The sequence below is a fragment of the Ranitomeya imitator genome, chromosome 3 (genome assembly GCF_032444005.1).
Source record: "Ranitomeya imitator isolate aRanImi1 chromosome 3, aRanImi1.pri, whole genome shotgun sequence".
NCBI classification, from domain to species: Eukaryota; Metazoa; Chordata; class Amphibia; order Anura; family Dendrobatidae; genus Ranitomeya; species Ranitomeya imitator.
In genome coordinates this window covers 566,033,264-566,058,445 of record NC_091284.1, presented here as the reverse complement: position 1 = coordinate 566,058,445, position 25,182 = coordinate 566,033,264, and positions in this window count along the sequence as shown.

Sequence of the window (25,182 nt, the reverse complement as noted above, 5' to 3'; positions counted from 1 at the left end):
TGCACTTTGGAAACATGTCCTGTGGACCGATGAGGTTAAAATAGAACTATAAAACCACAATGATCAAAGATATGTGTGGTGAAAAAAGGGTACAGAATTTCATAAAAAGAGCATCTGAACAACCATAAAAACCATCAAGCATGGGAATGGATCAATCAAGCTTTGGGGTTGATGGAGGAGAGACTTAGATACATCCTTTATTAGACATAAGGTAAAGTCTCATACAAATTCTGTTTAAATTGTCATGTGTTGGCACTCCTTGACTCATAAAGGCTATGCACTAAGTGCAAAGCCGGACAAAAATTACAAGCAGTGTCATCAATACAACCTTGAAGGCATCAACTGCAGTGCCTCATTCAAATATTGCGAGCAAAGTGTAGTTGTGGTACTCGTGCACCCATAAAAGCTCAGCACACATTGTAAAACCTGCAAACATTAAAAGCAAAATTAACTATAGTCCTTTGAAGGCAAGAACTGTAGTGCATCATTCAAATATTAAGAAAGTATAGTTGTGTTACTCCTATACTCATAAAGGCTCTGCACACAGTACAAAGCCAGAAAAAAATATAAGAAGGGCCATCCATTTATCCATTAATCCTTGTAGGAGACAACTGGTGGGCCTAATTCAAATGTTTTGAAAGTAAAGTTAATATAACTTTACACCCATAAAGGCTTTCCACAAAGTGCAAAGCCAGGTAAAAATTAATGAGGAAGGTAATACAGTAATCCATAGACACTTAAAGGCAACACTGGAGGGCCTTATTCAAATATTTTGAAAGTGTACTTGATGTACACCTACACCCATAAAGGCTTTTCATAAAGTGAAAAGCCAGGAAAAAAAGATAGGGAGGTTAATACAGTTATCTGTAGTCCCTTGAAGGCAACAATTGGAGGGCGTTTGTCAAATATTTTCAAAGTGTAGTTGCTGTACTCCTACATTCATAAAGGCTTTGCACAGAGTGCAATGCCTGGAAAAAATTATAAGGAGGGTCATCCAGTCATCCATAGTCCCTTGAAAGAAATATATGGTGCCCCTCATTCAAATATTTTCAAAGTGCAGTTGATGTATTCCTACACTCAGAAAGGTTTAGCACAAAGTGCAAAGCCAGGAACAAATAATAATGAGGGTTGTGCAATCATCCATGGACCCTTGCAGGCCACAACTTGCGGGCCTCATTAAAATATGTTGAAAGTGTAGTTGATGTACTCTTATAGTCATAAAGATTTTGTATAATGTGCAAATGCAGGAAAAAATATAAGGATGGTAATACAGCAATCCATAGACCTTTGAAGGCAACTACTGGAGGGCCTCATTAAAATATTTTGAAAGTCTATTTAATCTACTTCTACAATCATAAAAGCTTTGCAAATCAAGGAAAAATAGCAAGGAGGGTTATACAGTCATCCATAAACCCTTGAAACCAACAATTGAGGGACCTAATTGAAATATTTTGAAGTGTAGTTGATGTAATCCTACACTCATAAAGGCTTTGCACTTTGCCATGAAAATATTATAAAGAGGGTCATCTAATCATCCATAGACCTTGAAGGCAACAACTGGAAGATTGAATACTAAAAATATGTTGTATGCTGCTGTCATCTGGTAGTGTGGAAAAATCATGGCTACTCCAGGCTTTGTTAATCTTTATTAGTGTCAGCCAGTCAGTTTTTCTGTAGACAGCCAAAAATGCCTGACCCCCACCAGCGGCACTAAAAACTCTCCTAAGGCAGCACAATACTTTCAAGGCACAGAGGGACGGCTCATGCCAGGTTACCAGCTTTGAGACCCAATATTTGTAGGTCACAGGAGAATTAGGGAATATGTGGATTTTGTCAGTCTGGTATTGCTTGACCATCTTTAAAAACTTGTCAAAACTACCTGGCAAACAGGATATGGATGCTGGAATGGTGTCATGAAATTAGCCCTGGCCTCTGACAGTGTGCCTCTGCTGTATCTGGTGTGTATCTCCCTCTCCTCTCTTCCTTGGTTAGCAAGGAAACTTGCCCCCTGTCATTAGCGATGTCTGATGGGAACTTTTTAAACATATTTTCAACAATGGCCTTCTGGTATAGCACCATTTTAGTAGACCTCTCCATCTTAAGAAAGAAAGATGCTGTTAGGGTTGGCGGAACGCACCGAATATATATATTAAGTGAGATTGGTGCGTTCGCAACCTGGGATCCATCGTGCAGGAAAGAACCTGCTGCTAAGTAAATGGCAGCATGATATGGCGGTATGAACCAGCTCTGTTAGCTTCACAGAGCAGCCGAGAAGGCAAAGCTCTGTGCCCTGTTAGACTTTCACAGAGGCACAGGCTAACCACCCAATGAGAGCAGTCAGTGGTCATGCATGCACACAAAACTCCTCGCCAGAGATGCCAGCATTCTAGGGGCTTATTTCAGCCGGGTCACTGAACACACATAAACACAAACTCCTTGCCGGAGGTGCCAGCATTCTAGGGGCTTATTTCAGCCGGGTCCCTGAACACATGCAAACACATGACCATACTGGCACAAAGCACATAACATATAAAGATACTAGCGCATGGCCGTGCGGCCATGCGAGCCTTAAATAGTTGCAGCACGTTCATGACCTTTCAAAGAAGGACCAATGGAGTTGCTGCAGTACCTGAGCATGTGACCCTTGCTCTCCATTGAGAGATCTTGCCCTGGGCATGCTCAGTGTGCAAAGCAGAACTTAGTCCTAGCACCTTCAGGACCTTCCAAGAAGGACCAATGGAAGTCGTTGCAGTACCTGAGCATGTGACCCTAGATCTCCACTGAGAGATCATGCCCTGGGCATGCTCAGTGTGTGCAAAGTAGGACTTAGTCCCAAAAAGCCTGCTCACTGCAGAACAGTGCAGTGTACAATAGCAGAGCCTGGAGAGGCAGTAGTAACCCTTTGCCCAGTACCAGTCTCAGCAAGACGCTTGGAGTGACGTCTCCGCTGAGCAGGCTCTACTGCGGCCGATGCAGAATGGGAGACCACAGCAGACACGGATCGAGACTCCCCCTGTGCAGCAGAGGAAACTCCACTCCTAACAGATGCAAGGTTTTCTTTTTAGCATGTGTCTAGCAGTGTGAACAACCACTACTCTATTTTTGCCAAGATGAATGTAACACAAAGGTCATGGGAAAGGCAGCAGTACAGCCAACACTTTCCTGTCTTCACCATGATGACTGCTCTCATCTCCTCCTTCTCCACCTCTTTCTCCTCATTCCTCTCCTCAGCCCATCCACCTAGTAAAGAGAGGACAAAGCTTGTGTTGGTAAAAGCCTCTGTTGTGCTAGCAACCAGCTCCTCATTCTCCTCCTTAGCCTCCACCTCCTCACTGTTACTCAATCCATGCTGAGTAGATAAAATGAGGCTGGGCTGGGTAGTATCTCCCTATCGCATGTCTTCCTCCATCTCCACCTGGTGTACATGCAAAGCTTCATCTTTAATTGTGTGCAGTGACTGTTTAAGTAGGCACAGAAGTGGGATTGTTGCATTGACTATGGAATCATCACCGCTCACCATTTTTGTGGCCTCCTCAAAGTCTTGGAGAACTCACATATGTCAGACATCGGTGCTCACTCTTCAGTTGATATGTGAGGAAACTGACCACAATATTGATGGGTGTGTTGGAGCTGGTATTCCACAACTGGCCTCTGCTTCTCACAAAGCCTTGCCAGCATGTGCAGTGTGGAGTTCAAGTGTGTGTTCACGTCGCACACCAGTCAGTGAGCTGACATTTGCATGTGCTGCTGCAGCACTTCCAGAGCAGCGGCAGTTATAGCCAACTGGGCTCTGATGTGGCATACCTTGATGAGAAGCTCTGGCAAATCTGAGTAGATTAACCACCAAGTTTTGCATGTGGGCCAAGCATGGTACGTGTGTGAGCTTGCCTAGCTTCACAGCCGCCACCAGGTGATGGCCGTTATCAAACATGACCATGCCTAGTTCGACGGTCAGTGGCGTGAGCCACAGATCTGTCTGGTCTGTTATTCCTTTCAATAACTCTGCCGGGGTGTGTACATATAATTTAAGTAAACCAAAATTGATTTTTTTTAATTAAAAATAGGACATTTCAGTTTAATTTATGAAGGAAGCACAAACTGTTAAAAATTTAGGTACTCAGATATACCCTGTTTTAGACATAAATGAGGTCCTCATACACATTCTGTTTTAATTGTCATGTATTGGTACTCCATGACTTATAAAGGCTATGCACATTTGAGCATTATGTACTAAGGAAAGGAACTCCAGACCATGGAATAGTCTATGAGTAAGCAATATAATATTGATACAATTTGGAACTAGTTTTTGAAGCTTAGGGTGGTTTCACACTTGCGTTTTTGTCTGCAGCGTTTTTTTCCTATATTTAACATTGAAAACGCATGCGTTTTTGTTTGTACGCGTTTTGCAACGCATGCGTTTTTTTACTGCATGCGTTCATTTTCAGAAATGCAACTTGTAGTATTTTTGAGAGGCGTTTTTTGGACCAAAAAAAACGCATGCGTTTTCATGCGTTTTTTTGGGGGTCAAAAAATACATTGGAGTCAATGGGGATGCATGCGTTTTTTTGTGCATGCGTTTTTTTGGGTTAAAAACGCATGCGTTTTTATATTAAAAAACCAGAAAACACACTGATATGCCACCCCACAACATAAAGGTGATAAAGGGATCCTAACCCTAACCCTAACCCTACCCCTAACCCTAACCCTAATCCTTTTAGGGTTAGGGTTAGGGGTAGGGTTAGGGGTAGGGTTAGGGTTAGGATCCCTTAGGGTTAGAGGTAGGGTTAGGGGTAGGGTTAGGGTTAGGATCCCTTTAGGGTTAGGGTTAGCAGTAGGGTTAGGGTTAGGATCCCTTTAGGGTTAGGGTTAGGGTTAGGATCCCTACCCCTAACCCTACCCCTAACCCTAACCCTAACCCTAACTATTTCTGTTTATAGTGGGTTTTTTACTTTATTTTGATGATTGGCAGCTGTCACACATTTCTCAGCTTGCATTTAAAAAACGCAAACGCATGAAAAAACGCATGTAAACGCGTCAAAACGCCGCATTTTTTTCACCACATGCAAAAACGCATGCGTCAAAAAAACGCAGCGTTTGCACGCGTTTACATGCGTTTTTTCACCATGCGTTTTTTTGCGTTTTTTACAGCAAAAACGCACCCAAAAAAATGCAAATATGAAACCAGCCTTATATACCACTGAAATCTACTCAAAAATATGTAAATGTCTTTGGATGAGCAATATATTATGGACACAATTTTGGCAAGTTTTTAGAGGGCTATACAGCAATAAAATTTACTTCAGACCATGGATTAGTCTATGGCCTAGTAATATAATACTGATATATAAATGCACCCAAAAAGACATAATACCCTATGGGAGAGTAATATAATGCTGATAAATTTGTAAACAAGTTATTTGAGAGTTATGTACCAAGGAAATGTACCCAAAAACATGTAATGCTATATTGGCTAAGAAATGTAAACCAGCAAAATTGTGTGTTATGTATCACAAAAATATACCCCAGAATGTACACTCTGTGGGCACCGCTCCTGCAGTAAGTTCTGGTTTTCAGCTTTCAGAATCAGCTGGCACCAGGCAGCAATCGTGCGCGTGCAACTCCTGTGCATTCAAAGTTGCCGACCAAGATGTGTTCAGTGCTTTCAAGGTCGTAAAGTGAACTTGTAATCTGTCTTTACTGAAGTCAGATTTTGTTGGCAAATTTTGAGTAAACTATTATGCCATGTGGCTGGAGGTGAAGTTGGCATATGTCTGTAAAAAGGTAAATTAAACATTTTCTGATCTTCATTGTACTATTAATTTATTTAAAAAAAAAATTAGAGAGATAATCTTGTTACAGTTGAAAGCAAGACCAAAAGTACTTAAATTATTACTTAGTCAACCATTTCATGTAAATAACCCTACAATCTCTTCTCCGAACCTGATCTCCATTTTATCTCTGTTCCTTGGAGAATACAACTCTTTACAATTCATATGGTGTGTTCTCTATGTATCTTTATGAAGTTAAGATTTAGAGGCAACTGAGAAGGATTCTCATTTATATTCCAAGCTGAAGGTTTAAAGTTTGTCTGAGTAATCGGTGGACATACCTTCACTTTCAGTAATCTATAACGTACATTTTCATGGTTTTGATGTAACTCACAGCTAAGCAATCATTCCTATTTCCTGTTTCGATAGAAAAGATGCACTGCTCAGTATTAAAGATGCACTGATATCCAATACTGGCATTATTTACTTGTTTAAGATAGATGTATAGGCTGCAAATTAAATTAGAGTTTCACAAGTTTTTTAAAGGAGAAAATTGATAATGGAAAGTACCAGATAATTTACAGTTCTGGTTCAAGTGTCTGTCTGATAATCATCAATACTATCATTACATCTTTTATTCATAATGTGAGCTGCAAGCTATTTTTTACTCTCTGCTGGAATGTTTGATCATGTGTGATATTGGAAATTATTTCACTTTGTAAATAAAAAGTAGAATAGTGCACTGATATTGTAGATTTATCAAAAGGTAATTTAGGTCATGTCAACAGGCAGTCTAGATAAGATTTAGAAATATAAATATGTCATGCTCCTATAGTAACACATGCAGATAATTCCTGTAACTTTACTGTTAACAGTTAAATGGGTATTGCCATCTCATGCATTTGTGGCATGTCCACAAGTTATCCCATAAATATAAAAAAAGGGTAGCATGATATGTAAACTCAAAAGGAGATATATAGTGTTCGCTGTGAAGTTACGGAATATACTGTACAATCTTTTCCGTGCAATTAAAATACAACTTTTATTGCTATTGTACTTAAAATGTCAAAAAAGTGCAAAGTGCAGGACAAACATATAAACACACACTGGTACTCGGCTACAGCAGTACACTTTTTTTTTTACAGTTGGTGTGTAGTATAGTAAGCCACTTTAGTTCAGGATCTGATTTAGGCTTTACAACTCCTAGTGAGTAGGTCCATATGGCCAACTATAGTAAGCCATAGTAAATGTTAGATCCTGGGCAAACAAGATCATATTAAAAAAAATGTTTCAATATATTACAATATTCTGAAACAGTATCTAATTGTTGTTTTCACACAGATCATGTGCCATAGGATACCACAACTGTACCTTTATTGAAGCGAAAATGCTAGCATGTTACTGTTTATTGTCTTTATAGTTAATAAGGATAATCAAACTTAGAAGATTCTGATATCTTTATATAGTAATCTGCAGCCTGAGAGATAATGAGACAAGATTAGGGACAGGGGGCTTTTTCTTTTTCCCCCCACCTAGTGAGCCCAATATATTTTAACTCAGAAAGATACTACCAGTTGCTCAATATATCAGATGCATTTGTATCTCACTAAGCGTCAGTGGCGAATGCTGCCCTCATTAAACATAGCTGCAATATACTCACAAAAAAGGCTGAATGAGGTATATATCGTGTGTTCCACACAGACACTGTATATCATGTGGTCTTATTAAAAAATATATAGTAAATTGGAACAGTCTCACCTGGCATACTGGTGGCAGTTCCCCCTCAGAGACTTCAGATGCATTTCATTGCTTCACTCATCAAGGGAGTAGTTATGAGAAGATATCATGTCAGGTTGTCATTGCTCTTTTACCTGTTATGGTGTGTATGATTTTATCCTGTGCGTGCTTCCATCCTCACGGCCGGACTTCCAGTCTGCAATCCAGGGTACTGGATATCTGGCAGTTGAATTGCATGAGTTATTCTAATTACTCGCAACATCCAGTGCTAGGAACACATAACATCTGGCTCCGGCAGTATCCGGCCGCTGGAGCACATATGTCGCTTACCGTGGTCAGCATCAGAGGATGCTGGAGAGCATGCGTCCCTTGGGTACATGGGTCAGCGCATGCGTGAAGTGTGTGCCATATTAGTTGTCGACATACGATAGTTCCATATATATTTGGACAGAAACAACATTTTTCTAATTTTGTTTATAGACATTACCACAATGAATTTTAAACAAAACTATTCAGATGCAATTGAAGTTCAGACTTTCAGCTTTCATTTGAGGGTATCCACATTAAAATTGGATGAAGGGTTTAGGAATTTCAGTTCCTTAACATGTGCCACCCTGTTTTTAAAGGGACCAAAAGTAATTGGACAATTGACTCCAAGGTTATTTCATGGACAGGTGTGGGCAATCCCTTCGTTATGTCATTCTCAATTAAGCAGATAAAAGGCCTGGAGTTGATTTGAGGTGTGGTGCTTGCATTTGGAAGGTTTTGCTGTGAAGTAAACATGTGCTCAAAGGAGCTCTCCATGCAGGTGAACCAAGCCATTCTTAAGCTGCGAAAACAGAAAAAAACCCATCCGAGAAATTGCTACAATATTAGTAGTGGCAAAATCTACAGTTTGGTACATCCTGAGAAAGAAAGAAAGCCCTGGTAAACTCATCAATGCAAACAGACCTGTGCGCCCACGGAAGACAACAGTGGTGGATGATCGCAGAATAATCTCCATGGTGAAGAGAAACCCCTTCACAACAGCCAACCAAGTGAACAACACTCTCCAGGAGGTCGGCGTATCAATATCCAAATCTACCATAAAGAGAAGACAGCATGAAAGTAAATACAGAGGGTTCACTGCACGGCGCAAGCCACTCATAAGCATCAAGAATAAAAAGGCTAGATTTGACTTTGCTAAAAAAACATTTAAAAAAGCCAGCACAGTTCTGGAAGAACATTCTTTGGACAGATGAAACCAAGATCAACCTCTACCAGAATGATGGAAAGAGAAATGTATGGCGAAGGCGTGGTACAGCTCATGATCCAAAGCATACCACATCATCTGTAAAACACGGCGGAGGCAGTGTGATGGCTTGGGCATGCATGGCTGCCAGTGGCACTGGGTTACTAGTGTTTATTGATGATATGACACAGGACATAGACACAGGTATTCAGAGACATACTGTGTGCTCAGATCCAGCCAAATGCAGCCAAACTGATTGGTCATCATTTCATACTACAGATGAACAATAACCCAAAACATAAAGCCAAAGCAACACAGGCGTTTATTAAAACAAATAAGTGGAATATTCTTGAATGGCCAAGTCAGTCACCTGATCTCAACCCAATTGAGCATGCATTTCACTTGTTAAAGACTAAACTTCAGACAGAAAGGCCCACAAACAAACAGAAACTGAAAACCACCGCAGTGAAGACCTGGCAGAGCATCAAAAAGGAGGAAACACAGTGTCTGGTGATGTACATGAGTTCAAGACTTCAGGCAGTCATTGCCAACAAAGGGTTTTCAACCAAGTACTAAAAATGAATATTTTATTTAAAATTATTTAATCTGTCCAATTACTTTTAGTCCCTTTAAAACAGGGTGTCACATGTTAAGGAGCTGAAACTCCTAAACCCTTCATCCAATTTTAATGTGAATACCCTCAAATAAAAGCTGAAAGTCTGAAGTTCAACTGCATCTGAATTGTTTTGTTTAAAATTCATTATGGTAATTTCTATAACCAAAATTATAAAAATGTTGTCTCTGTCCAAATATATATGGACCTAACTGTAGGTACAATGTGAGGCCACCAATATGTTTTCCATGTAACTATAGTTGTTAACTCTTATTTACTCTTCATAACTAGTCTGATTACCGCATGTGGAGTCGGGAAGGAATTTTTTTTTCACCAATGTGGAGCTTACTCTTTGCCACATGGGTTATTTTTGCCTTCCTCTGGATCAACATGTTAGGGCCTGTTAGGTTAGGCTACGGGTTGAACTAGATGGACTTAAAGTTTTCCTTCAACCTTAATAACTATGTTACTATGTTTCTATGTTCATTTTTGATGGCTACTATAATAAATTACAGCTAAAACTTGAGAAGGTAGATGTAATTAGTCTCCAACATACCAATAGCATGTTAATATTTCCTGCTCAAACAGGCACTTGCATAAAATGCTCCAATTTGCTCCTGGGCTGGGGAAAGGAAAAAATTGTCTTTAGAGATTCACCTACATGTAATGATGAGAGAATCATGATGTGGCTCTGGTACATCAATGAGGTTTTCACTATTTGGAGGGGCACTGCAATTGAGTTCAGCGACTTCGTGGCAGGACTTTATGTAAATAATATAGAACTACATTTCACCTAAATCATTTACGTTCTCACGGTAATCTACTGTAAACTCACTGAGCTGAACTGTGCTGAACTCAGTGACTTTTTTCCAAAATGATGAGATCACTGCAGTATATTGCCCGACTGGGAACGCAGCCTCAGTGACTGGCGGTAACCTGGATGATGTCACTGCCTGTCACTGATGCTATGCTGACAGCAGCTCATTCACCAGTGGTTCTCAGCCTGGATGGTCACATCTTGGCACTGTCCAGATTGAAAACTATTTATCCCCCAGACATGAATTATGGCATGGGACAGAACGTCGGACAGGTGAGGGATATTGTTGTTTTTTATTTTTGTTTTAATAAAGGAGACAAGGGATTCAATTGAATGGGTGCCAGGTAAGTATAACTGTGTTTGTTATTTTTAAATAAAAATGCAAAAGTGTGTTTTGTTTTATTTCTAATAAAGCACTTTATTCTTTCTGTGCCTTTATTTACCACATAACTATAGGATTAGTAATGGAGAGGTGTTTTATAGACTTTATATCACCCCACAATGCAAAGGTGACATCAACACCACAAATATGAAGCCCACTTGCCACCATTGCAGGGAAAGTGGAAAGAGCCAATCAAAGCACCAAAATTGGCCCATCTAATAGATGGGCCTTTTCTGAGCGACGGTTGGCTGCTATTTTTAGGAATACTTAAAGGTACAGGAGTCCTTTTTCAGTAAATTAGTCTTTCTTTATTTAAACATCTTCAGCGATAAAAAAAACAACATTATGGGGATCCCCCATAAGCCTGATGCGTTTCGGACAGAGTAAAAACAGTCCTTCCTCAAAGGCATACAAACATAGAGTGAACAGTTCCTTATATCTATCATAACAGCACATGTAATTTATTAGAATGAGCTACCTCCCCTATTGTGGTTTTGTTTGTTTTTTGTTTGAATATAAGCTCAGCTATGCTAATTTGTGAACACAGGTTTTCAACTAATCCTTTTCATATTAAATGTCTTCACACAATGTAGGCATTTGGTAAATATGTATATCCTTTTTATAAAATGCATTTCCTTATATTGTGAGCTTATGTATATGAAGGACTAATTTCCCTCTGGTCAATATGAGGTTAATTGGGGAGGTAGTCCTTTCTAATCAATTACATGTGCTGCTGTGATATAAACTCCCTAACAGAAGTTATGTTGCTTATCCATGTTATGTAAATAAAGGCTTATAACCTGTTGTTAAATTTATCCATTGGTTGTATAAATTATTCTTTTGAAAGCTGAAACCCTCCGAAATGTGGTTTAGGTTAAGAAAATAAATTGGCATCAATGCAGAAATATTGATCAGTTAATGAACACAGAATGGTCAGATTTTGGCAAAACAAAAGTTTTGTCGCCCACAGAAATTAATGTGATTTTCAAACAAATAATTAACTTAAAATACAAACATATGTTGCACATCATTGGTGAATGAAGTTGTGGAGCTATTAGAGTCATAGTTAATATTTTTGTGTGGTTTCCATGAACTTGAAGGACTGCATCCATGCGGTTCAACAATGATTCATACAATTTATTAATGAAGTCATCAGGAACAGCAAAGAATGCAGTCTTACATGACTCCCAGAGTTCATCTAGATTCTTTGGTTTTGTCTTCCAAGCTTCCTCTTTCATCCTACCCCAAACATGCTCAATGATGTTCATGTCTGGTGACTGGGATGGCCAGTCCTTGAGCACCTTATTCTTTTTTGCCTGGAGGAACTTTGTTGTAGAGATGGATGTATGAGACGGAGCACCATCCTGCTGCAGAATTTGACCCCTTTTATGATTTGGAATATAAGAGGTAGCTAATACTTTTTGATATTTAAGGCTATTGATATTGCCTTCCACCTTGCAAATGTTTTGCACACCCCCATACTGAATGTTACCCCAGACCATGATCTTACTACCACCAAATTTAACTGTTTCTGAGTGTATTTTGAATCCATACGGGCTCCAGTAGGTCTCCTGCAGTATTTGTGGCAGCTGTGGTGTAATTCTACTGAAGATTCATCAGAGAAATCCACCTTCTGCCACTTTTCCAGCATCCATCTGTTCAGTAGGCTGTGGGACTTTGCAAATGCCACATGGTTTTTTATTTGCCTTTTGTTTAGTGCTGGCTTCTGGGCACTGATTCAACCATGGAGTTCATTTCAAGACAGAATCCTACAAACTGTTCTAGTTGACACAGGGACTTGAGGTGGCCAGGCATGTTGGAGCTCTGCTGCTGTGGAAAAGGGGCTTGCTTTGGATTTTGTAACCAACAAACGCTCCTCCTGAGCAGTTGTCTTGCAGGGTCTTCCGGATCTGGGCTTGTCAAACACATCTCAGTCTCTTCAAATCTTTTTTTTAATTCTTTGTACTTGATGCTGAGACACATTAAAGGTGCCAGCCACCTCTGCAGTGGATCAGGTCTTCAGCCTCTTTATAATCCAGGCTTTGGTCGCAGGGTGGATTTTTGGCATGTTGCCAGAGCTCAAGTTGCAGTTCATGTGAAGGTCTGGGGTGCTGGGTTTCTTTTTATACACTCACACTAATTAACCGTTCATTTACTGAGCACAGGTGAGGATGTAAACTAGGATTGGGTGCATTATATGACCAGGCGACAAAACTTTTGTCTTGCCAAAATCTGACCATTCTGTGTCCATTGACTGATCAATATTTTTGCATTGATGCCAATTTATTTTCTTAACCTAAACTACATTTCGGAGGGTTTCAGCTTTCATAAGAATAATTTCTACAACCAATGGATGAATTTAACATCAGGTTATAAGCTTTTACTTACATAACATGGATAAGCGACATAACTTTTGTCAGGGAGTGTATATAAGGAACTTGGGTAATGTGAGATCTGTGGAAACTGTTTGGGTAAGAATGCAAGGAGAGAACAACGGAAAGCACACCATTGTAGGCATTTACTACAGGCCGCCTGTGCAAGTTGCAGATATGGATGAACTCTTTATACATCAAATGGCCAAGTTCTCTAAAAAATATGACATAGTTGTCATGGGAGATTTCAACTATACGGAATCTCTCTCTCAGGCAAAACTAACAGGCCAAACAAACTCTTATCCTCTTGTGCTGACAATTTTATCTTCCAAAAGGTAGGAGAGAAAACAAGGGGATCAGCTACCTTGGATCTAACCAATAAAGCGCGTGTGCACAGCTGTGAGAGGTGCTAAGGTAGGCTCCCACACCTTTGGAGTATATAAAGAAAAAAACCTTGCACTCAACTTAGATGCTCTGGTGAAATTTTAATGTAGTACTCATAAACGTTTCGGTCCAATATAGCAGGACCTTCATCAGTAACTACAAACCGTGAACACAAAAAAATATAATAACATATAAGTATACAACAAAAAAAGAAAAAAGAACAAAGGTATATACAAGAATATGTCAAAATAAAATATGCAAGAGCTATTATATAATGAGGTCATGATACTGGTAGAGAAATGACGATACGCAGAGGAATACTGCTAGTACAAGGCACCAACATAAGTAGTGGGTAAGGAAAGGAGAAGGATGGAAACATACCGTACTTAGAGATAAATGGAGAGACAACCGTGTCTCTGTGCACACTGAACACTGCGTCTGTGACATGAAAGAGAAGTGGCAGGTGACCCTGACTGGAATACCACGTTATATTGTGCTTAAGATAGGAAAAGAGCTCTGTGGAGTAGCGTACCTTAGAGAACGAGGAGTAACGTAAACTCAGGGACCTAATCCCAACTGGGATAAAAAAAATATAACGTAAAAATAGGGAACGGCACCATAGTGCGCTGTAAGTCCATAAGGGGAGGACTATGCTAACATTTACCTGATAGAGTGAGAGGAGAAGTGTGCCAGGAAGCAGACGCGGAGTCCTCCGCTCGTCTGCAGAGTACAGAGTGGCGCGCACTTATAATGAAAAGAGGTGTGTTCCGGTGAGGAGACCTGACCAATCCGGAAGTGTGTACAAAGAAGCGGAAGTGACGAGCGCCGGAAAAGTCCGTGCGTCTCACCTAGGTGCAGAGTGTAATGCTGCTCATACCGCCCGGCCAGCGGACGTGACGTCATGCAGTGTGCCGCGTCCGAGTAAGAAAAACAGCGGTATGAAGTGTTCCGCTGTTGAAATGGTGTGAGACAACGCTGATGATAGGGGATACCAAGGGAAAAGAGAGACGTAACTAGTGAGGGTAGAAAACATGGTATAGCAAATAGACAAGTAGGTAAATCCGGAGGTGTGGGACATAGCCGGTGCAGATGAGCTATGTCCTGTGCAGCGGAACTCCCAAGGCGGGGTGATTAATGAGAGGGTACACAGAGCTTCAGTAGAGACGATTCTATAATAGAAAGAACAGGCATTAGAAACTGAGACATAATACATCCGTATACCATGATGAAAAAGGGAAAAAGACCAGGAATATCATAACATTCTTCATATATGATGTACATGGAACACTCATATGATGCACAAGCCGGAAAGGTTAATTTAGGAACATAGAAAAAACCACTTGAAACCAGGTGTGTTTAGGATATAACAATAATGAATGGCGAAAATAACAATGTGAACGGGAACGGACACGACCTGTCAATGGTTGTAAGGAGAAAACGGGAAATACAAATACAAATACACAACCCCCTGAGTAAAACCCGCAATAGAGGGAGGAGGGGGGGTGAGAAGACCCCCTTAGGACCACTCGGAACGCCCGGGAAAGCCAATCGGCTCATTTTACAGAAAAGCTGCAAGATCATAGTCACGGTTAAGGCCCTTCGGGTGTAGGGTTTCTAGGCTGTGAATCCAAAATGCCTCACGGCGCTTAAGGCGGGCAATCCTGTTTCCACCCCGTCTCAAGGGGGGTACATGTTCAATGACCTGAAACTTAAGTTGTGCAATGCTATGGTTTTTGGCAGTAAAATGTGAGGGAATCGGAAGCAACAAATTTTGACAGCGTATGGTGGATTTATGCTTTGAGATACGGTCGCGTATGGCCTGCGTAGTTTCCCCTACGTACAGTAGGCCACAAGGGCATTTGATTAGGTATATTACCCATGCCGTATCACAGGTAAAAAAACCTGGAATCTGGAATGTTTTGCCTGAGTGGGGGTGATTGAAGGAGGCGCCTTTGAGAACGTTATGGCATTGTGAACAATGCAGACAGGGGAAAGTACCCGTGCGTGGAGTTTGCAGAAAACTTTGTCTTGATGTGTGTTTGTTGGTACCAATGTCCGCTCTTACTAAAGAGTCCTTTAAATTGGGAGCTCTCCTAAAGCAAGGAAGGAAGGGCTCTCGAAACTCTGGAACCTCCGGATGGGCACTTGCCAGAAGGTGCCAATGTCTGCGTATAGTCCTATGAAGGATGTACGCAAAGGGATGGAATGAGTGAATAAATGGGATACGTTTGGAAGATCTATTTTGTCTAGGTATGGAAGGTGTTAAAGCTTCTTGGAGAATATTTTGTGGATAGCCCCTTTGGGAAAATTTGGATGCCATCTCTTGTAGTCTAAGTGGACGAAGATCTGAATCGGACACAATCCTGGACACCCTATGGAACTGGGATCTGGGTATAGACCGTTTTGTAGCGGGAGGGTGAAAACTGGAAAAATGTAGCAGGCTATTGCGATCAGTACTCTTGGTGTACAAGTCAGTGGAGATGGAACCATCTGGTTTGAGTGTAACCATAGTGTCTAGAAAATTAATTTTCTGTGGGTCATGTGACATAGTAAATGAAATGCCTGGCCAGGCAACATTCAGCCACTCAAAAAAGGAAGCGAGGGCTTCCAACGTGCCCCCCCATATGCAAAACACGTCATCGATGTAACGTCTCCATAGGAGAACGTTGGATTGAAAGAAAGGACTCTGGTAGATAGAACTCTCCTCAAAGTCCGCCATGTAGCAGTTTGCATAGGGGGGCGCCACGTTGGAGCCCATCGCGGTGCCACGTATCTGTAAATAAAAGTCATCCTGGAACATAAAGTAACTGAAAGTGAGGATAATAGTTAGAAGTTCGATACATAGATTAACCTGATCTATTTGTAGGCCAGAATGAGTTAACAGTCTGTGGACCGAATTGATTCCCTCTATGTGTGGGATCGAAGTATATAAGTCCTTGACATCTAATGTGACTAGTATTGCATTGGGTGGAATACTGTCTAGGTCTTTTAGGACATTTAGGAATGCTCCTGTGTCCAGAATGTAGGACTTGGAAGTCTGAATTAATGGAGTCAGAATCTTCTCCAGATACACTGCGAGGGGAGAGAGGATAGAATCCGTGGAGGCCACTATGGGTCTCCCGGGTGGTTTCTCCAAATTTTTGTGTATCTTCGGGATGGTGTAGAAGACTGGGATGACAGGGTAAGGGTTAGTGAGAAAATCACATGTTTTTGAATCCAATACTCCTAGTTGTGTATATTTCTGGAGGATGTCTAAGATTTTTTGTTGTATTGAGGCCGTGGGGTCCCTGGATAACTTCTGATAGATAGTAGTATCATTCAATTGTCGGGAGATCTCATTGAGGTAGTCAGAACGATTCATGACCACCAGGGCACCACCCTTGTCTGCTGGTTTTATTATTATGTTGCTATCCTCCTGTAGGCCCTTAAGTGCCTGGCGTTCTGTGATCGTAAGGTTGGGAGGGTAGAACAATTTCCCTCTGTTGATGTTATTCTTTAGTGAGTGGAACGAGTTTTGAACAAACCCAATGAAAGTTTCCATGGCATGTGAGCCGTGTGGGGGCCTAAAATGACTTTTCTTATGTAGACCCAAACTGTGTGCTGAAAGAATATTGGGAGAAATACCTGTGTGGGGTAGACTAGGAGTAGTGTCAGGTATGTTAGAGAAGTAAGTCTTCAACCTGAGTGATCGAAAAAAGCGCTGAAGGTCCATTTCTAAGTCAAAGGTGTGGCAGTGATAGGTAGGGCAAAAAGAAAGTCCCTTCTGTAAGATGTTATACTCGGCCACCCCTAAGGTCCTGTCAGAGATGTTGATTACCAACAGTGTGGTACCTGAGATCTCGTGATCCTCATTTGGTCCATGGTTTGTCCTGCGTCCGTGGCCGCGCCTCGTGGTCTTCTTCGTGAGGGACGTTGTCGTTGTCCTAAAAAACGAGAGGGGCCGGCTGGGGTTGTTTCTACCTTGGATCTAATCCGTATAACAGGGGGGAAATGGTTGAGGAGGTAAGAGTGGCTGGACCCTAGGAGATAGCGACCATGCTATTTTAGAATTCTGGATAACTAGAAGAGGAAGACCTGTGAAGACTCAGACGTCAAGTTTAGATTTCAGAAAGGCAGATTTTAAGGGACTCAGAAAGAGAATCGGAGGGATCCAATGGCTGGATATCCTTAAGGATAAAAATGTCCAGGAAGGATGGGAAATCTTGAAAAAGGAGATTCTCAAAGCACAATCATTAACAATTCCGAAAAGAGGGAATTATAGGAAGCATTTAAGGAAACCAGGGTAGATGAACAAAGAACTTAAGCACATGCTAAAAAAGAAGAACGAAATGTTTATCAAATGGAAAGAGAGGCATATCTAAAGAAGAATAAAATGCTGTCTGCAGAAACTGCAGGGCACAAATCAGATTATCTAAAACTGACAATGAATTAAGGCTTGCAAGAGACGTCAAAAGCAATAAAAAAGGATTAGGGGGATATGTCAAAAGTAAAAGAAAAGTCAAAGATGCTATAGGATTTTTACAGGATGAAAATGATGAAATGATAAGAAAGGATGTTGAGAAGACAAAACATTTAAATTCCTATTTTGCATCTGTTTTCTCTCAGAAAGAAAATCTAACACCAGCTGATTTTCACTGTCCTTTTAAGGGAATAGAAGAATCCAGGATATCTATAAATAGAAGGATAGTGAGGAAACACTTAGCTAACATAAATGAATTCAAGTGTCTGGTTCCAGATGAATTACACCCCAGAGTACTGAAGGAGATAGCAGAAGAAATTTTTGAACCACTCTCCATAATCTTTGAAAATTCTTGGAGAACAGGAAAAGTCCCAGAAGACTGGAGAAGAGCAAATGTTGTTCCTATCTTCAAAAAGTGGAAGAAGGTGGACCCAGGGAACTATAGGCCGGTGAATCTGATATCTATACCAGGAAAGAGCTTTGAAAAAATTATTAAGCAACATGTATGTAAGTACATGGATAAGAATAAAGTGATTAAACAGAGTCAGCATTGGTTTGTAACTATTGAGTCATGTCAGACTAACTTAATTTCCTTCTATGACAGAATCACTGACTGGGCGTATTAGGTAATTGCTGTAGATATAGTATATCTTGACTTCAGCAAAGCATTTGACAAAGTATCTCACACAATCCGTATTGAAAAAATGTATGGAATGGACAAGGCAACTGTTAGGTGGATTCATAACTGGTTTAGTGATCGGACCCAAAGAGTGGCCGTAAAATGGCTGCACATCCAGTTGGAAAAATGTCTCAAGTGGGATACCACAGGGCTCTGTCCTGGGCCCTGTATTGTTCAACATCTTTATCAATGATTTAGATGAAGGAATTGAGGGTAAACTGATTAAATTTGCTGATGACACAAAGCTAGGAGGGATAGCTAATACTAGAGAAGAGAGAGAGGGGATTCAAAAATACCGTATATACTCGAGTATAAGCCGACCCGAGTATAAGCTGACCCCCCTAATTTTGCCACAAAAAACTGGGAAAACTTATTGACTCGAGTATAAGCCTAGGGTGGAAATGCAGCATTTACCGGTGAATTTCAAAAATAAAAATAGATCATTATTTCCCCATAGCTGTGCCATATAGTGCTCTGCACTGTTCATATTTCCCCATAGCTGTGCCCCATATAGTGCTCTGCACCGTTCATTATTGTCCCATAGCTGTGCCCCATACTGTGCTTGGCACCGTTCATTTTGTCCCATAGCTGTGCCCCATGCTGTGCTCGGCACCGTTCATTATTGCCCCATATCTGTGCCCCATATACAATGCTCTGCACCATTCATTTTGTCCCATAGCTGTGCCCCATACTGTGCTCGGCACCGTTCATTATTGCCCCATATCTGTGCCCCATATACAATGCTCTGCACCATTCATTGTGCCCCATAGCTGTGCCCCATACAGTGCTCTGCACCGTTCATTGTGCCCCATATCTGTGCCCCATATAGTGCTCTGCACCATTCATTGTGCCCCATAGCTGTGCCCCATATACAGTGCTCTGCACCGTTCATTGTGCCCATAGCTGTGCCCCATACTGTGCTCGGCACCATTCATTATTGCCCCATATCTGTGCCCCATATACAATGCTCTGCACCGTTCATTTTGTCCCATAGCTGTGCCCCATACAGTGCTCTGCACCGTTCATTGTGCCCCATATCTGTGCTCCATACAGTGCTCTGCACCATTCATTGTGCCCCATAGCTGTGCCCCATATACAGTGCTCTGCACCGTTCATTGTGCCCCATAGCTGTGCCCCATATACAGTGCTCTGCACCGTTCATTGTGCCCCATAGCTGTGCCCCATGCAGTGCTCTGCACCGTTCATTGTGCCCCATAGCTGTGCCCCATATAGTGCTCTGCACCGTTCATTGTGCCCCATAGCTGTGCCCCATATACAGTGCTCTGCACCGTTCATTGTGCCCCATAGCTGTGCCCCATATAGTGCTCTGCACCGTTCATATTTCCCCATAGATGCTCCACATAAATCTGTGCCGCTGCTGCTGCAATAAAAAAAAAAAAAACACATACTCACCTCTCTTGCTTGCAGCACCATTCATTATTGCCCCATATCTGTGCCCCATATACAATGCTCTGCACCGTTCATTTTGTCCCATAGCTGTGCCCCATATACAGTGCTCTGCACCGTTCATTGTGCCCCATAGCTGTGCCCCATGCAGTGCTCTGCACCGTTCATTGTGCCCCATAGCTGTGCCCCATATAGTGCTCTGCACCGTTCATTGTGCCCCATAGCTGTGCCCCATATACAGTGCTCTGCACCGTTCATTGTGCCCCATAGCTGTGCCCCATATACAGTGCTCTGCACCGTTCATTGTGCCCCATAGCTGTGCCCCATACAGTGCTCTGCACCGTTCATTGTGCCCCATAGCTGTGCCCCATATAGTGCTCTGCACCGTTCATTGTGCCCCATAGCTCTGCCCCATACAGTGCTCTGCACCGTTCATTGTGCCCCATAGCTGTGCCCCATATAGTGCTCTGCACCGTTCATATTTCCCCATAGATGCTCCACATAAATCTGTGCCGCTGCTGCTGCAATAAAAAAAAAAAAACACATACTCACCTCTCTTGCTTGCAGCTCCCAGCGTCCGGTCCCGGCGCCTCCATCTTCCCGGCGTCTCTGCTCTGACTGATCAGGCAGAGGGCGCCGTGCACACTATATGCGTCATCGCGCCCTCTGACCTGCACAGTCAGAGCGCAGACGCTGGGAAGATGGAGGCGCCGGGAAGATGGAGCGACGCCTGGCGGCTGGAACGCGGACAGGTGAATATAAAATACTTACCTGGTCCCAGCGATCCTGACGCTCCCTCTGCCTGTCACAGCTGGTCTTCGGTGCCACAGCCTCTTTCTCTATCAGCGGTCACCGGCACCGCTGAATAGAGAAATGAATACGCGGCTCCACCCCTATGGGAGGTGGAGCCGCCTATTCATTTTTCTAATGATCGGTCCCACGTGACCGCTGAAGAGGGGAAGAACTGCAGCACCGAAGACCGTGGGACGGCAGGGACAGCGCCAGGATCGCTGGTACTAGGTAAGTATACCTCAGCGCCCTCTCCCCCTCACCCGCCGACCCTGCCACCTACCTTTACTCGAGTATAAGCCGAGAGAGGCACTTTCAGCCCAAAAATTTGGGCTGAAAATCTCGGCTTATACTCGAGTATATACGGTATATAAATAAACTGTAGCAGTGGGTAGCAATTATTAGAATCATTTTTAACAGGGAAAAAGCAAAGTACTACATCTGGGCAATAAAAATAAACAAATAATATACAGAATGGGATGAATAGGGCTAAACAACAGCACATGTGAAAAAGACTGTGGTCTGCAAACCATGTTCTATGAGGAACATTTACAGGATTTGGGAATGTTTAGCTTGCGAAAACGAAGACTGAGAGGAGACTTAATAGCTGTCTACAAATATCTCAAGGGCTGTCACAGTGTAGAGGGATCATCTTTATTCTCATTTGCACACGGAAAGACTAGAATCAATGGGATGAAACTGAATGGGAGGAGACACAGATTAGATATTAGAAAAAACTTTTTGACAGTTAGGGTGATCAATGAGTAGAACAGGCTGCCACGAGAGGTGGTGAGTTCTCCTTCAAAGGAAGTTTTCAAACAGAGGCTGGACAGACATCTGCCTGGGATGATTTAGTGAATCCTGCTTTGGGCAGGGGGTTGGACCAGATGACCCATGAGGTGCCTTCCAACTCTAGCATTCTATGTTTCTATGAACTGTTCACTCTATGTTTGTATGCCTTTGAGGAAGGACTGTTTTAACTGGGTCTGAAACGCATCAGGCCTTTGGGGGAGTCCCCATGATGTTGTTGTTTTTATCACTGAAGATGTTTAAATAAAGAAATATTTTTTAACTGAAAAAGGATTTCTGTGCCGGAAGTCTTATATTTCTATTTGCACACAGGTGGTAGTCAGCCACTGATCTCCAGGCACGGACAGTCTCAGGTATATTTTGGTGAGCAAAGTTTTCTTTTCCCTTTTCCCCTTTGCTATGTTACTTTTTTTGGCTGGGAGCTATATCAATGGCCCCTTGCCAGCCAGAGAATACCAGCCACCAGCTGTTTGTTTTAGCTTAGCTGGCTGTCAAAAATGGTGGGGACACCACACTGTTTTTTTAAATTATTTATTTAAATCATTAAAAAGAACGTAGACCCCTCTATTATTGATAACCAGCATTGCTAACGTTGACATCTGAGTATTGCAGCCACCAGCTATCAAAAATACAGGGGAACCCATGCTAAATTTGTCATTTATTTATTAATAGTGCAGTTGGCGGTTGATACTCCCATCAACTGCCTCCTGCACTCACTATTATTAGCGGCAGCCTTTAGGCTGATGGGAGTAACAGTCCTATAAGTCGCTGCCTGATGTCACTGTTATCAGGTGAATATAACTATCATCATTGTCACCTGCTTACGCTGATCCTAGGCAGAGCAGGGAAGAATGATGAGAACCATCTTCAACACCCGGCACCGGGAAACAGCGTGAACTCTACCGCTGCTTCTCAGTTGCCAGTGTGTTGTACTCATGCAGCACACGGTTGCCACAAGTGCACTGTAAGTATTATGCGTGGAAAACAAAAAGGTTGCACCATGATTTACCAAGAGTGATCACTCTAGAACATTGCAACTGCATTACTGCAATAGAAAATTGGAAAAGAAGAAAAAAAGGGCTACATAATGTATATATGAAATATAAATCTGCAAAATTGCTATCAAAATGCAGTAAAAAGGAAGGTACTTAGCGCATAGATTGGCCAATATGTGTGAGCCCAACTGCCACGTTTAGACGTCCTTCAAAAGTTGGGTCCCTGTCCTGATGTGCACCACTCCTGGGCAAAAAAAGCCTACTATGTATGGGGAAAGAATGGACTAGCTAACTACTTAAAATCACCTGTGGCTGATAGGAGTGCACATGTAAATAAAAAGTTTGATACAAATAGAGAAATGCGCAAATTGTCTCTTCAGAGAGGAAGAGGACTAGAACTATAGTGCCAGCTCTTGGAAGTAGCAATCCTAACAGTCAATGCAACCCTTTAACGAGCCTTGTCACATGACTTAGGATAAAAGCCAAACCAGAATCTCAATGTGCAGACACTGTGTTTCGGGGTGGAGTGGAGATCTGGTTTGGCTGAGTGAGAGGTGTCTGATTGGGATCCAAGAAGTATCGTTTCTCCTTGCGAAAAGTGACATGTTAAGCATGTTGAGATGAGGAGACTTAGCCGCAATGCTTTTAGTCTCCTCATCTCAACATGCTTAGCATGTCACTCTCTGCAAGGAGAACGAACACTTCTTGGATACAAATAGAGAAAAAGACCAGTTCACCTTCACCAGACTGGTTGTGTGATGTGATTGTAAACTCAAACCGAGGCATGGATGAATAGAGCATGTGCAGTATTATGGAATAGCAGTTGGCGGTTTGTAATGTCCTGTATGATGTATTGATCAATAGAGGGTCATGTCAGTTATGAAGGAAATGTATCCTAAGGAGTAGAGACATAGGGAATAAAGAGAATCAGAAGTATACAATGAAGGAAGAAAGAATGGGAGGGGGGGAAAAGGGAGGGAGAGGGGAAATAGGGAGGGGGAGGTGAAAAAGGAGGAGGGAGTGGGGCTTTTGCACTTACCAGGGAAGAATGGATGTATCTATGTGTCTGGATGAATAAAAATATGATCAGATTAGAAAGAAGAATAATGTGTACTGTAACATTAAGCAATTTACAATTCATATTGGTCTCATTTATCCATTCTCAATGCATAATAAATAATTAATAAGTAATAAATAATAATTTAGCAAGAACAAATGTATCCAAACAAAACTAATCATAATAAGGAAGAATATAAAAGATTTGGTGAACAAAATATTGATATGTTAATTAACAAGTGTTAGGGCTAGCGGAACGCACCGAGTAGAAATAGATATTTATTATAAATGGTGCGTTCGCAGCCCGGGGTCCACCGTGCAGGAAGAACCTGCTGCTAGTGAATGGCGGCACTGTTTGGCGGTATAGACTAGCTCTGTTACCTCACAGAGCAGCCGCGAGAGGAAAGCACTCACAGGAGCACAAGCTTACTGCCTAGCTGATAGCAGTCTGTGGTTATTCAACATGCAATCTCCTCACCGGAGAAGCCGGTATTCTAGGGGCTTATTTCAGCCGGGTCCCTGAACACTCTCATACAATCTCCTCACCGGAGGTGTCGGTATTCTAGGGGCTTATTTCAGCCGGGTCCCTGAACACACTTATGCATAACCACACTGGCGCAAAGCACATATGACTTGATACTAGCGCATGGCCGTGCGGCCATGCGAGCCTTAAATAATTACAGCACGTTTAGGACCTATCAAAGAAGGACCAATGGAGTGCTGCAGCACCTGAGCATGTGACCCTAGATCTCCAGTGAGAGATGTCGCCCTGGGCATGCTCAGAGTGCAAAGCAGGATTTAGTCCTAGCACCTACAAGGACCTTAGCTGCAGTATCTGATCATGTGACCCTCGATCTCCACTGAGAGATCTTACTCTGGGCATGCTCAGAATGTGAAAAGCAGGACTTAGCCCCAGAAGCGTCCGCTCGCCGCTGCCCAGCACTGACTTCAATGGCAGAAGCAGGAAACGCAGCAGTAACTCTTAGCACAGAGTCAGACTGAGCGAGACGCTGGGATCGACGTCTCCGCTGAGCAGGCTCCACTGCGGCAGGAGAAGAATGGGAGACCGCAGTGGAGATGGCCCGAGATTCCCCCTGTGCAGAGGCAGGAACTCGACCCCTAACATTACCCCCCCTCCTAGGACCTCCCCCCTCCTTGGGCCTCGCTACGTTCGAAGGCAGCAATAAGCTGCGGAGCCCGAATGTGCTCAGCAGGCTCCCAGGACCTATCCTCAGGGCCGTAACCCTTCCAGTCCACCAAATAAAATTTTTTACCACGTACCACCTTGCACCCCAAAATAGCGTTCACCTCGAAATCGTCCATAGACGAACCCGATGTCTCGGCAGATGACTCAGAAAACCGGGACATGTATACGGGCTTAAGGAGGGACACATGAAAGGTGTCGGTGATACCAAGGCATGGAGGAAGGGCCAGACGGTAGACCACAGGATTAACCTGTTCGAGGACCTTGAAGGGACCCAAGTAGTGAGGTGCAAACTTAGTGGACTCTACACGCAGCCTGATGTTATGGGCTGAGAGCCACACTAAATCGCCAGGAGCAAAGGTCGGGGCAGGGCGCCGATGTGCATCGGCGGAGGACCTCATTCTCTCCTTCGAGGCCCGAATGGCATCCTGAGTGCGGTCCCAAATGTCCCGTGCCTCCACTGCCCAGTCTGCCACCTG